This window comes from Ambystoma mexicanum, chromosome 8 (assembly GCF_040938575.1).
Source record: "Ambystoma mexicanum isolate Mex_15411 chromosome 8, UKY_AmexF1_1, whole genome shotgun sequence".
Classification (NCBI taxonomy): Eukaryota; Metazoa; Chordata; class Amphibia; order Caudata; family Ambystomatidae; genus Ambystoma; species Ambystoma mexicanum.
Window position 1 is genome coordinate 1,473,278,975 of NC_090929.1, and position 18,648 is coordinate 1,473,297,622.

Consider the following 18,648-nt stretch of genomic DNA (forward strand, 5'->3'; position numbering starts at 1 on the left):
CTCACCACCAAGGTAATTGTGTCCTATCGGGTTTGTGTGCAACACACAGACCGAGAAACCTCTGCATACACCATTCCACTCATGGCATTGCCCACTCTGACCTCACACTCTCACTAGTACTCACCACGAACACGGAAGGAGAGGTGGGTATAAAGGACACACTACGCAGCTCTTTTCATTCAAATTACACACACACCACAGGAAACTACAGGAGACACAAGTAAGAACTCAGATCAACAACACAGAAAGAGAAACACAGGCATTCTTCAGTAAGGCCTACCAATCATTCCAGATGTTCCCATTACAAGGATCAGAGCCACACGATGCAAGAGCAACCATTGCCTGACTCACTATGCTCAAGCCCGCAAGCTGCACCAACCAGATATGTTGTGGCACAACAGAACATTTACAACACAGCAGCATATACGGTACAGAGCACAGACTTCAGGAATCGCAGACCAAACAGTTCAGCCTTCTCCATTACAACCTCCGAGTGCCCACGAAATAAGAGCAACCTCTGCATTGCTTGCTATGAGAGAGGCCAGAACTCGACCAACCATGCACACAGGGTGACATATTAAGATTCACACACCAACAGAATTCAAGGTCCTACCAGACAAGGAACCCAACTGACACCTTATAACCAAAAGCTGACACAGACTGACACCAGACACGTGTATACTCCACAGAACGCAGCACATAAAAGCAGAAGGCAAGAACAAACTTCAACACGCACTGTGAAACCACCAGGGCTCGCTGTAACAGGAAGCAACCACACCTGCTTTGCAATTTATGCGCTACCACACAGTGTCACCAGAAAATACTGAACCACATCTTGAACACCCATACACACAGGCAGACATGCACACAATATGACCAACTGGCACATATATCCACCACCATGAGGTTGACCCTGACCGACCCTGACCATCTCAGAAACTCACACTTCAATTTCTTCATAAACAGGTGCTTAAATAAAAGTATCCACAGTTCAGAATGCACCAGTGCTACCCAACACATAAACATAACATATCCACACACAAAATAAGGCACCTGTTCATGGACTAACAGGCGAGTATGGCACTATCACCACGAAGGGCACTGTGCAACCTTTCCAGTGGCATAATACTGTTTTTATGTATTTATTTATTATTAGTGTGCTTCAGTCCAAATTTAAGTTTTCACACAACATGTGTAAAATCCAAATGATCATGTATTTCAATAAATACATATCACATAAACATAAGCAAATCACACCCAATGCATTATTCAATTATCAATTAGATAACTTCCTAATTCCAGAAATAAATGCATTTCCTAAAAGCCCTACTGGAGCAGAATAAAAACCAACGATACACATACTAATCTCCATATCTCCTAACATATAAACCTGTTCCCAGGATTACGATGTAACTTTCATTTCTTTTCAATAACCAGCGACAACCGCCACAAAGCAAAGATTAAAGGTAGCTTTGTTCCTGCTAGGCAGCGACCCCAATAATAATCTGTGTTTATGTATTAGAAATTGCAAACAAATGTCCCCTAAACGTAGCATATATTCATTAGTCCAAGTTACACAACTAGTCAGGACGTGTCTATTAGTTTCATGTATAGCAGGCATTTGGCAGCGTCTACGGTATCTCTCCTCTTCTGCCGCACCATATCTCGGTTCACACAGAACCAGGGTAGGAAGTTGGCTCAATCTTAATAACAGATAGAATCTCCTTAACTATGGAGAAGGACATTGTATCAAGTACGTCTGTGGCTGCATGACATCAAAGTTACGTCCTGAGTATATACACTGGGCCTCATTCCGAGTATGGCGGTAAGGGATAGCGGCCACCGCTAACGAGAGCGGTGGCGGTAATCCCTTACCGCCATACTCCGAGTTCCCTTTGCGCCATGGAGGTTTTAACACCTGCTTTTAGCAGGTGTTAAAAACCATGGCGCTAAGGGACCTTGATGTTAATTACGCCACCGTAATTTACGGTGGCGTAATTAACGCCTTCCCCACTCCCATTATGCCCTATGGGGCAAAAATGGGAATGGGGAAGGGTAAATGGGGATTGGGGAATTACCGCCCCGCCACCCTTGGAATGGGGCGGTAATTCCGCCATCCACCAAGGCGCTGCCGGTCCGGGTACGGCGTCAACCAAGGCGTTAATAGCGCCATTGGTTAGCGCCGTACTCGGAATGAGGCCCACTGACTTTTTAGGCGTGCTACATGCTCATGGCTTTTACACCAATCCCACTCCTTGACCTTTTTTCAGTAGTCTTGTTTCAGCAGATAATATCCCTTCTCCCAGTCTGGCCCCCATCCTCTATCCTGGAAGAATTTCTTGCTGAGTGTTTGACATTTTTGCGATGGATTAGCTGTATTCATTTTCATCAACTCCCCCAGGAGCCTTAGTAAAAGGCCTTTAGGTTCTTTGATGGCTTTTATTAACAGGCGGCCTGTTTTTTTAATGTCACATATCCAAAAAGGGAGGTCAAGCCAGGTTCCAAGCCGAAAACTTTCATTGGTATACCCAGAGAAAGTGCCATATATTTCACCATAAAGTTCCTTCGAGTTTGTTCAACCAACCCTGGTGGTTCCCATAAGTGGCCTCCAAACCGTACAGTAGTGTTGCCATGAATCTTTGTTTATAGGCTATTATAAAAACCTTTAAACTGACGTCTTTACTGCAATTTCTTTAACATTCCCATTAACGATGAGGCCCTCCATAGTTTTATTTCAACTAATTCTCTGTTCTTTTTCCCAGCAGATATTTCTAATCCCAGGTAAGTACAGGAGGTCACCTGGTCTATGTTCCCCTGAGCCAGATATAACGGTTGAGATTTCCTAAAGCTGTTTAATTCTGACACACAATAAACACACATGGGGCCTCATTCCGAGTACGGCGCTAACCAATGGCGCTATTAACGCCTTGGTTGACGCCGTACCCGGACCGGCAGCGCCTTGGTGGTTGGCGGAATTACCGCCCCATTCCAAGGTTGGCGGGGCGGTAATTCCCCAATCCCCATTTACCCTTCCCCATTCCCATTCTTGCCCCATAGGGCATAATGGGAGTGGGGAAGGCGTCAATTACGCCACCGTAAATTACGGTGGCGTAATTAACATCAAGGTCCCTTAGCGCCATGGTATTTAACGCCTGCTAAAAGCAGGTGTTAAAAGCACCATGGCGCTAAGGGAACTCGGAGTATGGCGGTAAGGGATTACCGCCACCGCTCTCGTTAGCGGTGGCCGCTATCCCTTACCGCCATACTCGGAATGAGGCCCATGCACTCTTATCAGCCGCGGGAGAATTTTTATTTGACACACAATCCGACCACAGTTACTATAACACTTATGTCAGGACATCACACCTATTAAAGCACTAACAGGCCGATACAGAACTCATTCACCGACCCAGGAGTGGGTGACACTCGTAGAGTGCTGCTGTGACACATTGGCAGACAATAATTAACCTGTTCCTGTACTAAAATCCCAGCACATCACCAGGTCACGTTATCATTACGTTAATTGTATCCTGTTGTTGTTATATGTGCAGCGCTTTGGTCTAAAGCGCTATATAAGTCTAATAAAATACAAATACAAATATAAAATACAAATCATTATCCCAAGAAAGAACATTTGTGTTTTGAATCTAAACATCAGACATTAATAACCATAATGTATTATACCCATTCTGGCTCTGCGTGTGCCCGACCGAAATACACTTTGATAGGCAGGTCCTTCCGCGGTCCTGACCCCCAGAAGTGGAGCGCTGATCATAGAAGAGGTGCTGCACCTCTGTTCTCAATCCTGCGGCCCACGGACGTCTGTAAGCTGAAATATTGCTGTGTAAGTGTGTATGCTGAGACCCTCAGCCAGTTTGCTGCGGCCGTCGGCTCCAGTAACGGATACCTGGGCTGCCGTATCTAAGCAACCTCACAGCGATACGTCCAGCCTCAGGGCCTGAGACCACCTGGACCTCACTCAATGGCAGCGCGCTGACCTGCCTACATAGCCAGCCCGGCTCGGATCCCTGCGGTATGCGGCCGGGGGCGGCCGTGCCGCCTCTGGATATCTGTGTGGCCTGCGGAGAGCCACCATAGCTGCTGCTGCCACCTGAGGTGGCAGACCCTTGATCCCCACCAGCACGAGCTGCTGAGGATCCACCCTGCATCCGCTCGCCGAGGACCATCCCCACGGCCGCATGCTGAGACCCGGTGATCTCCGCCACAGACTGGGGATACCCTTGGTGCCTTTGCGCAACCGGCATGGATCGGGTGGCCCTGGGCCTGCGACCACGGAGACGCAAGGAGCCAGGCCCGCCCGAAGTCGTGATCTGGCCGTGACGCCCACACTGTGGAGTTGGGCATGCTGTGCCGTGGCCCGCCCTGATATTCAAGGCTGCCACGGACTGATGCTGATTCCATGCCGCGGCGAGTAGGTGACGCGCCAGGGGGCCATTATGCTGTTATTGCTGCATTCATTACTAAGCTGTTAAGACATTGCTGGCTCCTGTGGTCCTCTCCCACTGACTATTTAAACATCTGCCGGACGGGGTCGACACTACCTATGTGCTGGCCACATCTTTACTGCCCCCCTGCTGTGGCGCCTGTGACACTGCGCCTGAGACACATCTCATCTCCACACGTGATCCGTTAGCGGCTAGCACCCACCAACTGAGTGGATTGTTGTTCACTGCCACCTCTTCTGGACAGTGGGGCTTCCAGATCTGTCCCACTGTGCTACACTCCAGCAGGCCACCACCGCCTTCCCTGGCCCATTCTTTACCATTGATACTGGGGCCTTCCCCGCAGCTACCTCCCATCGGGTGCACACCCAACTGTGGATGCCCCTTGCTCGCCTGCTGTGGAAGTGCGACTGTTGGTCCCCATACCACTGGCACCCTGCCTGTCCATACCATACTAGTGCACCATGGTTTTTAGGGTGCTATGTGTGATACACAGCAGCTGGTCCCACACCATCCCACTGACCTCGCCCAGTAGAGAGGAACTCCTTCATGCCTGTACACCTGGCGATCCACCCTACCGTTAAAAAGAAGCTCTCCCCCGCTGGCCTTGGCAAACTGGTGTTCTGTGTTTGTGGCATCTGGTGGGAGGTGCTGGATCAGGTGGCCCCCACCCTGGAATCTGGCCTTCTGACTCCCTCCCATTGTGCTCTCCCTACCCTTTTGGGATTATACCCCAGGAGCACTACATAGCCTTCACTGAGCTCCCCGCACCGACTACTCTACTGTGGCCCTGATGGCAGATGAGAGTCCTGATCTGTGATTAAAACCCTGCCATACTTGTTGAATCAGCCACAACCTCTGGACTCTGGTGGTCGTGCGTCCGCCGTACCTGTGCAGTCCCACAGTGTGGTCTTACTGCCTGGTCGCGCACGAAGTAACACAAATCCGCCTTAACGATGTCCAACAGGCCCCGTGGAGCTAATAAAGTTCAGCGCAATGGATAAGTTTGCAAAGGCAGCGCCTCGACCCGAGCAGGGGCGGTCATCGACCAGTCAGGAGACGTGCCAATGAACACTCCACCTCCTGATTTGACGACCATGATGGAGTCCATGGCTAAAAAGTTTTCATCCTTCCATGAGAAGCTTGACGACATAAATGCAAATGTGGCGTCACTCAAAACCAAGCTTGATCAGCAGGGCGCCAGAATTACTGAGGCGGAAACCACGATTGGGGCTAATGAGGATGGGATGCACGCTTTGCAGAATACTGTGGCAAGTTTGACCAGGGACATGAAGTTTGTCAAAACTAAGTGCGACGATTTGGAATCCAGATTGCGCCGAAAAAATATATGTATAATTGGCGTCCCTGAGAATGCACTTAAAGGGCGAATGGAACTTGCCACAGAGAATCTCCTTAAAGACCTGCTGGGCAACCCTGAACTGTCTCCCTTCTTTACTGTTGAACATGCACACCGGGCTATTGCCCCACGCCCGAAGCCAGGCGATTTCCCCAGACCTATAATCGCAAAGATCCTAAGATATAGAGACAGGGACCATATTCTTCATCTGGCAAGGGAGAGGGGTGAACTCAGATTGGACTCTCAAGTCAACCGGATCTTCAGCGACTTTTCTACGGGGGTGCAACAGGAGCGGCGACAGTTCCCGGGCATGAAGAAAATGCTCAGAGAAAGGGATGTCGCCTACGCTATACTGTTCCTGGCATGTTTAAAGTTCACCTTTAAGAACAAGCTTTACTTCTTCATGGTCCTTGACGAAGCAGTGAAATTCATAGAGGCACATATTCCTATGGACAACCACGCTGACGACCGATGGAGAATGACTGATCTGGGATTCCTCCATCTACCGCTGAAGCCATCTTCTGAGCCACTTTATCCTTCAGTCTATGTGTCGCTATTGTCCCTGTTAATCACTACTGGTCTCCTTCATTGGATGTTGTTTTTCTGGGTGGCGACGGCCGCCCGTATCACTAGACCTTATGACAGATCCCTTCCAACCTGATGTCTCCTGATCTGTGAGGGGTCCCTGCGGAGGCCGCCCAGCAAAACGTGCGCGGGAAGCATGGTGCCTGATTGTGGTACTAACTGAAACACTTGAGATGCACAGCTTAAATGCCCGCTCTCCCAGGTCCAAGGATTTCATATGTGTAAAATTAATGTGGACCGCTGGAATAGGTAACATGGAGTGTATTCATTCACTTTTCCTTGTAACATCGGCCACACGGCAGTGGCATACCCTAGTGCAGCTGCAAGGGTTGTTTTTGATGGTTGTGTTATGCACAAGCCCCTGTTGGGCCTGTGACAAGGTAGAGCCAAGTTGGGGGTGGCTCTCTGGTAAACTGACCAAAGGGGGGTGGGAATACACTGCTGGTTGGGGATGGTCAGTGTGGGTGAAGGGGGGAAGAGTTGAAAATGTTCATATAAAAATTGGTGAGAGTAAAGTGACACTGCACATGGTGATCCACCAACGCGGTGGCCATAGGTGTACAGGGTTATGTACATATGGGAGTGCAGTTTGGGATGTATTTTGATCTGGTGCCATGGCTGTACGAATAATGTCTTGGAATGTACGTGGGATAGGTAACTGCACCAAGGCCCGCAGAATTACCGCATATGCCCAGAGACACGGCGTGAAGATACTGCTCCTACTAGAGACCCATGCCCAGCGCCGCCTCGCTGCATGCATGCCACCATCCTGGGGTCCTAGTTGGTATTATACGATTTACTCCAGGCAATCCAGCGGGGTGCTAACACTGATTCACAAGTCGGTCAAGTTCACGCTGAATAGAGTCACATTGACCCTGAAGGGAGATATGTTGTACAATACTATGTTATAGCAGGTGTAGAAAATCTACTGGTGAACACATATGCCCCGAATGTTGATTCCCCTGATTTCTTTGATACTGTGGTTTCTCTGCTTATGGGGTATGTTGGGGTTCCAATAGTATGGGGGGGCATGAATCTGATATTGAATAAGGACCTTGATAGGATGGGGACTGCACCTAGAGACATATCCCGCGAGGCCAGGAGGTTACACATGCATATTCTATCACTTGGCATGCAAGATGTGTGTAGGAACTTACACCCATTGGACTGAGAATACACCTACTACTCCTCGGTGCATGATAGATCATCGAGGATAGATCTATTTTTAGTGACAAGTTGGCTAATGGGCACGCTTGTAGAATCTCAAATACTTATCCGTACATTGTCCGACCACACTCCGGTAATGATGCTTGTCGAGCTGGATCTGTCCCACCTGCCCGCTCGGCCTGGCGCTTCAAATCGGAGGCACTGTTGGATATAGTCTTTAAGGCTGAGATCCTCTCACATATAAAAACCTTCTTCGAATGCAACACACAACAAGATACCACCTTGGGGGTCTGCTGGGAGGCCTTTAAGGTTTACATTAGGGGCATGTCCATCTCACGGGAGGCAGGTATTCTAAAGACTATAAGGAATGACCTGAGCCAATCTGAAGCTAAACGCAAAGCTTTGGAACTCGAATATGTGACGACGGCCAGTCCATCCACACTGGCGTGAATAAGGGAAGAACTGGAGGAGTTTGAATTGCATGCGCTAAGGGAGGTGCGTTATCTTACCCCTGCGCAGCGAGGAAATACGGGGAGGGGGATAGACCAGGGAAGACACTTGCTAGGTTGGTCCGGGAGGTAGGGGGCAGAGTCCAGATCGACTGAATCAGGGATGCACACGGCACTCTACAATGGTCAGATCAGCAAATATTGGACACCTTCTTCAACTTTTACACCGACCTATACATGCCGCCCCACGAACACAACATATGTGGTATCCGTGAGCTCCTGGATCAAATCCCAATGACGTATATATATCCCAAGTCACTAGGGAAAGACTCGATGAACCGATTTCTCTCGACGAAATAGTCAAGGCCATTACTGATCTCCCCCCGGCCCTGACAGGCTCCCTTCCGAATTCTATCAGGAACTTGTGGCGCTGCTGGTGCCTAGGCTACTTGAGGTCTGGTCTGAATCACTCCGCGAGTCCACTCTACCCCCGTCACTTCGTGAGGCGATTATAACTGTCCTACTTAAGCCAAGTGATGAATGTGGGTCCTATAGGCCCCTCTCACTCATGAACACCGATACCAAGATAATCGCGAAGACTATTGCAAACAGGTTTCTCCCAATCATGCCACATCTCGTACACGAAGACCAGAGCGGATTTGTTCCAGGGCAATCGACAGCTCTTAATATTAGACGCTTCTTTAATGTTATGTCATGGATAGACCAGGGAGCCTCAGCCGTCGCGGTCAAGCTGGATGCCCAAAAGGCCTTCGAAATGGTCTTATGGCAATACATGAGGCAGGTCCTGGAGACGATGGGGGTGGGCCCGTCCATGATGTGTAATACATTAAACTGCTGTACACGTGCCCCACAGCCAAAGTTCTGCTCAACTCACAGACCCCGGTGTCCATCAGACTAATCAGAGGCACCCGACAGGGCTGCCCATTCTCCCCATCCTCTTTGCACTGGTCATTGAACCAATGGCTGACCATGTCAGAGCACGACACTCTCGTAAAGACATACGCCTGGTGGACGCCCCCGAAATAATATCATTGTAAGCAGATGACGTGCTTCTGTATGTTAGAGACCCGGCCACACACCTGGATCCCATCTTACAGGACATAACAAAAATCGGCACCTACTCTGGCTTTACCATTAATTATTCTAAATCCGAGATATTCCCGCTCATCAACTTGCCTCAGCAGCTGCCGTGTGAATATCCCCTCTGCTGGTCTCCGGGCGGAATCAAGTACTTGGGTGTCCAAGTGTCTCTGTCCAAGTCATCCCTGCTCGATGACAATTATACTGTGACCGCACAGTACGTAAAGTCGAAAATGTTGAGATGGCGATCTCTCCCCCTGTCTGTGGCTGGGAAACTATCCCTGCTCAAAATGATCTTGGTCCCTAAACTTCTGTATGTCTTTGTGAATGTCCCGATATGGCCTGGAAAACAATACTTCGAGAACCTACACAAATCCAGTGCACATTTCCTGTGGCATGGAGGCGCGGTCCGGAAAAATTGGGAACACAAGACACTGCCCTATGACAGGGAGGGCTTTACCGCTCCTGATCTGACCTTATACTGGGTGGTGGCCCAGGCCCACCACGCCACATACTGGTACCAACACCAAACATCCCTGCCCCATGTGAAACTGGAACAGCTGGCGACGGCCGGGGTACATACCATGTCACTTGTCCTTCACCGTATCTGACTGATACGGCGGCTGATCCCGTTGCATCCACACTGATGACATGCCACTGGCTTCTTAACTTGGCATCAGACCGGCGCCCTTACTATAAATGGCTACCCATTTGGGAGTTCACTGGGCTCGAACCCACACACGATAAACTCCTCTCTCAACGATGGCAAGAACTGGGATACCAAACTTTATCTGACTTGTTCCCAGAGGGTAAGTTTATCACTTCACAAACATGGCGGCCCGAACACACAGGTTCGGCCTTGAAAATGCTGCAGTACTTCAGACTGAGGGCGGCTGTCCATGCCATGTGGTCATCCTTCCCAGACAAGCCCCCAGAAACGCCCGAATTGTCCTACATAGCCAACTCTAGCAATAGGCAGGGCGTGGTTCCCTCCATATATAAAATGCTGTTGGTAAAGTCCCCAGACCTACCTGCCAGCACGAGCAAGGAATGGGCCAGTGAACTTGGCCTTGAGATCAGAGGTGGTTTGTGGAGGAAGATGTGCCTACATACGCACAGAGTCTCACTTAATTTCAGATTCCGATGCATGCTGTACAAACTACTGAACAGGGTATATTACAACCCGCACACATTGAATAGATTTGCCAGGGCCCAGACACACACTTGCCCTAGATGCCGCCTCGAGGAGGCGCATCACATGCACATGTTTTGGTCATATCCTGCGCTTAATGTGTACTGGGTGGAATTACTGGGTGCTCTCTCTGAGATTGTGTGTATGGTAGTGGACCCTGACCCGATGGGTGTCTTATTTGGGTATGGGATGATGGCAATGCCAAGAGAGTGTCCAAGTTTCTAAATCTCAGCTGCATGGTGGCCAAGAAATGTATATTGCAGTTCTGGAAACGCCCCTCTCCACCTACCTTTAAAATGTGGTTAAATGCACTTACCTGGACACAAACCTGTGAGGAGGAATATATCATGTCTTTGGCTGCGCACTCGCGCCCAAAAAATGTATGGACTGCATTCGGTAGTTACATTAACAAACGGTCTGAGGAGGCACTGCACCTTTCAGGCCACTCAAGACTGAATCAGGCTAAGCAACAACTTGGCCACCCAGCACTATACGAATTATACCGTATGTATCTCCTGTTAAAGTCTGATAGACTGTACTTCGCTTATTTTGTAATGTATGCTCATCATGTGTAACTGCTGCTAACTTTCGCCAACTAAAAATAAAAGTAAAAAAAACCCACAGAAGCCCGAGTGTGGATGATAATAAAATTATTTCCTATAACACTTTGAAGTCCACACGTCAGTGGAAGAAATGGTTAGTCAACTTATTAAGACAGTTTTTATCACACACGTGAAAGCCCTGCCCTAACCCAGACTGACCACTACATAAATAATGGAATGGCCCAACTACCCTGCTTAACAGTACCCAACAATAATAAACATGAGACCATGACCCTATGCACACAGCCACAACACATCACACTGCTGAGGAACAGGCTTGCATGATGTCCTAACAATACCCACTGGTGCCTAACAGCTTATAACATTAACTGCAACAATAATACATTTTCCCACATGTTTCAGCCTACAGCAAATTCTAATGAGCGAATCACCTGCCGCATTAAGCCGTAACTCATACGAGAGGCTCAAGAGTTATGTGTCTGATTCCTGAAGATCATGTTTGATCTAACAACACCTCTGTTGTGTGGAACCCAACTACAAAGGTCCTCTCCACAGCCTGACACTAACACCCTTTTCATCCCTTATGCCATGTATTTCCTGAACATCAGACACAGGGGATTGATCTCCATGTGTAATAGCATGAAGTGGCACAGTATCTCTTCTTGGGTCACCACCTGGCTGACAAGTGCCTTCATTGTTTTCAATCTCTTGGTACATGCGACAAACTCATTCTGCAATTCCCTTACACTCTCCTCATGAATTTGTCACTTTAAATGCACTGGTCTCTGCCTTAGCCATGCACACCCCAACACACCAGCTGGCTCCAGCGGTCACTGCGACCAAAAAGTGTGTAACACCATGGGCAACACCTACAGTTCTAGGTAACAGGGTTTCAGTCTTTTATCAGTCATCCGAGGGGGAAACCAGAGGTTGGTGAATGGCCATCTTCTGAACCCAAACCGCCTCCAAGGTGGGACGCAGTCACACCACTAGGAGCATCGAGCGGCCTCCCAACTCTGGATTGGACCCCATGCTGTCGCAGAACTCACTTGTGCCACACCTGGATACTGCACTATACTCAACCCTGGCACAGGTAGTTCACAATTCCTGAATCAGCTGTGGAGTTTAACCTGTCACTATACAGATCTATCCTGAGGTGCCACTTGCCCTAGAGCTGTTCACACCAAGGTGTGGTGGCCGCAGCCCAGGAGTCCTTGCCACCTTCAGAGTGCTCCGATACCAGTAAATTGGGTCCAACTGTTTGGGGCCACAACCTATGGGTCTGCTACAAACCCCTTGCTACCCCACTTGTTAGCTGACACAACCTTGCCAGCACTTCTTCTTGGGATTTCTAACAGCAGGCAGTGCTCATTGTCCTGCCCGGGTTTCCCAAACTCTCCACTGGCGGGAAGCCTTGGACAGACTTGCTACGGGGGTCGGGGGGCTGGTGTGCTCTGCTGATGGCCGCTCTCCCACCACAGCACTACATGGCCTACATGGGCTGCATGCATTTTCCATTGGTGGTAAGCCTACCACAGGGGGTCGTAGGTTCTGCTGCTGGCTTATCCCCCACCCACAGCACCTCTGTGAGGTCTGTAGGAAGAACAACTCATTTCCACCTGAAGAATCAGCTCCAGATTAAGAATGTGAGGGGGTATGTTCTGAGGGTAAGTCCCTCATTTAGCTATTTAAGAGCTGCATGTTGACCGCACAGTGCTCCACCACCCAAATAACTGTTCTAGCATTCCTGGGTGGAATACACAGGCCTTTAAAACTTCTCATACACCGTTTCACTAATGACTTTCACCCACTTTGACCTCAAACCCTCACTAAAGAACTCCCTCACAAACACAGGAACGTAGGAAAGCACACACTACAGAATGCAAGTGAAACCATAACCAATTTATGATAAATAAATCAACATAAACTGGAATTGTTGCAAAAATATTAGAATATAGTGTTTCTTTTTAAAGCACAATTGCTATGCATTGATATAGCTTCAAGAAGTAACCTACTATTTTGATATTTTAGTGATTTACAAATAACTTCTACTTTGTTGTTCTCTTGATAGCTTTTATTGTATCTTGTTCAAGTGATTGGAGCTTTAAACTGGCATCTGCCTTTAGTGCACAAGAAGCGGTTTCTTTGTAGGGGAAGACTGACTGAGCTAGTTCCTTTTAGATTGTGCATGCAGGCTTTCTTCCCAGACCTGCTCCCTGTCACAGGAAGACAAGGTGGGCGGGATGGACTGGGCATTGTGGCGGCAGAGGCACACATGCAGGGCATCCCTGCTGCCCAATTTCTCAATCCTACTCCCTATGGCAGAACCATCAAGGAGGAAGTTGGGGAAGGCTAGCACCAAGTACACCATGACTCTCTGCCAGCTGTACCTTCTACCCTAGGCTATACAGTCTAACTCTACTGAAGGTCCCCTCTCTAAAGCCCTTCTTTCGTCTAGTGTCCTAGCCCTATTATTGCATGGGAAGCGGGAGAATACACTTCATACCTGACATGTGGCATGCAGCAACTTAGTGCAAAAAATAACATAACAAAGTGTGTGCTGTGTGTTGCGTTCCACAAACATTATTTCTAGTACAACTGAATTTTCACTCACTAGGTGATGCTAATGCACTACCCAGAAGCTGCAACTAAAAATAAAATCACAGCTACTAGATAACAGATCAATACCTCACTAAATAAGAATGTTTCTTTCTAAGAAATATCACACACAAGGTTTACGGGGAATTGCTGGGGCGTAGCCATTTGCTTGGTTGATACTCAGGCCCGATTCATGGAATCCAGCGCAGAAAAGGCACAAGCGTTGTGCGCCAAAAATGAGCGTGCACCACGCATGCGCCAGCTGTGGCGCAAATAAACAATTGCGTGGCACGCGTATTCATGGATTTCCCAAGTCCTCACTAGCCGTGGTGCAAGATATATCAAGCAGCACCAGTAATGCCCCCAACACGCCCCCACACGCAGTAAAAAGCTAATGAAATGCCTAACATGGCACATGCCCCCGTGCCATCCCTGGTCCAGCATACAGCCCTCCAGCCAAATCGCGCGAAAACTTGGTGCGGACGGTGTTCGCACCGTGTTTCCACACGATTTGGCTTGGGTGCGGACAGGGTACGCGCTGAGTTTCCACATGATTTGCCTGGGGTGCAGACACGGTACGTACTGACTTTCCACGCAATTTGGCTGGTGTGCAGATGGGGTACGTGCTGAGTTTCCATGCGATTTGGCTGGTGTGCGGACGGGGTACGCGCTGAGTTTGAGTTCCCACGCAATTTGTCTGGGGTACGGACAGGGTACGCGCTGAGTTGTGATGCAATTTGGCTGGTGTGCAAATAGGGTATGCGCAGAGTTTCCACGTGATTTGGCTGGGGTGCGGACGGGGTACGTGCTGAGTTTCCACACGATTTGGCTGGTGTGCGGATGGGGTACGCGCTGAGTTTCCACGCAATTTGGCGGGGTGCGGACGGGGTACGCTCTGAGTTTCCACGAGATTTGGTGGGTGTGCGGACGGGACGGCTCAAGAGTTTCCACGTGATTTGGCTGGGGTGTGGATGGGGTACGTGCTGAGTTTCCACGCGATTTGGAAACTCAGCATGTACCCCGTCCACACCCCAGCCAAATTGCATGGAAACACCCCACGATACATGCACAAATCCACTGGATTCAGATCCCTACAGACGGGACAGCCACACTCCAGCCCCCATCACTGTGAACACACCCCGCAGGCATCCCACACCACAAGGGACACCTCCTATCACCCGTGACCACACCCCGCAGGCAGCCCGCACCACAAGGGACACCCTCAGCCCCCATCACCCATGAAAAACCACACAGGCAGCCCACACCACATGGGACACCCCCATCACCCGTGACCTCACCCTGCAGGCAGCCAACACCACAATGGACCCCACCAGCCCCATCACCAGTGTCCACACCCCACAGGCCGCCCACATCACAAGGGACCCCCCATCACCCGTGACCACACCGCAGGCAGCTCACACCCCACAAGCAGCCCACACCATAAGGGATCCCCCCAAGCCATGTGACAAAGTAATGTAAACACCCCGCAGGCAGCCCACACCACAAGGGAACCCCCCAAGCCTGCATCACCCGTGACCACACCCCACAGGCAGCCCACACCACTAGACACCCCCATCACCCATGACCACAACCCACAGGCAGTCCACACCACATGGGACACCCCATCACCCGTGACCACACCCCGCGCAGGCCACACCACAAGGGAACCCCCCAGCTCCCATCACCCGTCACAGCAACCTGCAGGCAGGCCCCGTTTGATGGGACACCCCCACCCCCATCACCCATCATGGCAACCTGCAGGCAGACCCTGTGTCATAGGACACCTCCATAACCCATCACAACAACCTGTAGGCAGGCCCACTATCATGGGACACACCCAACCCCATCACCCTTAACGGCAACCTGCAAGCAGGCCCTGTGTCATTGGACTCCCCCACCACCATCACCCATCACGGCAACCTGCAGGCAGGCCCTGTATGCTGGACACCACCTGCATGCCGGATGCTGACATAGTGACACAAGTACACTCCATCGATGGCGTGTCTGTGAACTTGCATGCCATATATTGTCACCACCCTCAACCTTCTGTCTACAAAACATATAGCAAACAACAAAAAAGCCATACACCTGGCCCACACGCATCAGTGTCCCAGCTGATCACACACAATTGCTGACGGCAACCAGAGCTCAACATACACATCACAAAAGTGTATGCCAAAGAGCAGCCCTGCATGCCATGTGACAAAGTAATGTAAAAAAAACACATGTACAAATACACACACTGTGACGGAATTCAAAGCATCCTCGATTTGTGTCACATTAAGAGAAATTTGCCTGGTGTATCATAGCATGAGCCTCAATGAGCACACATCACATGAACCTATTACCCGATAAAAACACAAGTGACTCTCCAATGTGTGAGGGACATAACATGACATCCAATCAAATAACATGTCATTCGCAATGCACATGTACACAAGTGTGCAAAGGGCCAAAGAGTCCCGAGAGGGGGAACTGAGTGAAGACAGACACTATAAATGTGTCTGGGCAGGTGACATTGAGACGGTGCCTGTGCTTGGGAAGTGTTGATAGATGAAATGTGGTTGCGGAGGTGGCAGGTCTGCACATGTGAAGGACACCTCAAGAAAAACACCCAAAACGACAACATAGTTAATCTGGCCAGCCGGTGTCACTTCCAAGCCTAAGTGAAAACAGAAGTTGCAAACTGTCGGTAGGTGTGTACTGGCATACATAAAAACAGTCTAAAAATTGTGCATGCCTGTGAGCCAGTGCCGGTGTGCATGTGGTGTGCAAGGGGACCGACCTTGTGACAAGTTCAGAGGGTACACAGCTGACCATAGCAGATTTCCACAGGACCACATCAGGACAGAGGAGTACCAAAAGCACAAGCACATAGGAATGACTCAAGTCATGATTGTGTACATGGCAAACATACCGTTACCTAACAAAATATACTGCAGCATTGGTCTGTCCATGTGTCAAACTCTAGCAATAGGAAAATAGGAATAGCAAAGCAGGATGTCCAACTACACGAGATACAATTAAATTAGCACAAAGACATGATTGTGAAGGCACTTACACTGCATCATGCAAATCCTGTTCCAAAAATTTCAAAATTACACTCTCCCTTCACTCACCCAACCCACCACCCTCCCGAAAACACTGAGAACCAAGACACACTCCAACTCCACCTTAACACCCATCCACTGGTCATGCACAACAAGACATGCCCCATGCGAATGGATGTCAAACATGACACATGCATGCTTGTGTGCACACACATGAACCACATTGGTCATCATCAAGGAAACAGAACAGAGTAAGGAAGCATCAAACTTGCACAAAATCTGGGACCAAACACTACTTTAGTAAAAATAAGAAAATATATTAAAACAAGTATGAAATTCACAATAAATTCCTGAAAATAAATAAAATGTGCATGAAATCACCAAAAAAAGTAAGCATGTCCAAATGAAAAAACAGAGGTCACAAAAAAATATATGTCAAACTCAAAAATGCGGTCCATGTCCTTAAATGACCCTGAAAATTAAAACCAAAATTAAAAGAAATCCATTCATCATGGTGAACACAAAAGGATCCAAAAAGATGAAAACTATGTACAAGAATAAGAGGTCCATTGTCCCAAATGCATAACAAAAACATGAAAAAACAATGCACGAAATGATACACTAAAAAATAACTATATACAAAAAGTGGAGCACAGTCCAATAACAAAAAAAAAGAAACTTACACCTAAATAACTATATACAATGGCAGCAGGCTAGTCCTTCTCACCATGCTCCCTCATAGTCTCGGCCAGGGCATCATCGAACACTGCGTCCACTTCCCCTAGGTGGGCCGCCGCGTCCCCCTCGAGGGCTTGCAGGACTCCAACATGCTCCTCTCAAACTCCTTGCAAGTCTCCTCGAGGACCTCAGCCTGCCTCTCTGCTCCTCTCAAACTCCCTCCAAGTCTCCTCAAGGACCTCAACCCGCCTCTCTGCCTGACGCAGTGAATTCTCCACCCTGGCCATGTGAGTCTTGCCTCCCATGCCCGCTGCCGCTCTGCCACGATCTGCTGACCCAAACGCTCCCACACAGAAGACATCCTTTCTGTAAGTTCCACGTTTGCCTCCTGCCTGATGGCCGATACCTGCCTCCCTGCGATTGAATGCCCGAGTCCTGTAGCCTCCTACTCCGAGCCTACTGCTGCCAAATAGCCCAGTGCCTGCGCCTCAAGGACAGCGTCCGGGATGATGACAACCCCTGGGGCTGTCGTGCATGTGCCCTGCTCCTTGGTGCCTGCTCCCCCTCCATTGCCACAGCTCCTGTCACCGGCTGGATCTGCGTGGTGACCACCTCGGCTGATCCAGCTTCGACTCCCGACTCTGGCAAGGATGTGATCTCCACCAGACTGGCTACCGGGGTTGGGACAGGTACACATGGGGCCCTGGTTATATCTGGGCCGGAAGACGGCAGGGAGGACAACTGGCGCACAGAGGAGGAAGATGAGGAGGGGGTTGTAGAAGTGGCCAGCCCACACACCCAAATCAAGACCAGCAAATGTGCTAGCCAGTTCACGAGATGCACAACCTCCTTGTGATGACGTGCAAGCCCCAGATTGGAAACCTGCACATCAGCACGAATGCTGCCTGTCTGCCTCATGATACCGGCTAGCACCGTTTCCACATGGTGGAATGCCCACAGGTGCATACTGGTGCAGTCACAGTCCCAGAGGCAGGATCAGTCACAGGCCCCTCCACGGCGACCTGTACTGCCTCCTACCCCTGAGTCTCGACTGCACCAGTCACACCCATGTCATCACCCCCACCGGGCCCCTTGAGCTGGGCTGATGCAGCCTCCTCCTCCACCTCCACCAACCTGGATGCCTCCCCACCGTCTTCCGCATTGGATTGCCCCTGTGCTACCTCACCTGTCCGTCCCATTGCTGAGGAGCCCACGACCAACTTCACCCTCTTGGGCCTCCCCTCAGCGGCTGCAGCCATTTTCTCGGATGCAGCACCAGTCTCCTCACTCACCGAAGATGATATGAGCGTGACTGGGCCATGCGCCTGTGCCTGGTGGACGCATCCCTGCTGCCTTGCTCCACAGCTCCTTCTCCGCCCTCTTCTTCCATCATCGCTGTGGATAGGGAGACATAGAACACAAACATCAGGGTACTGAACATATGT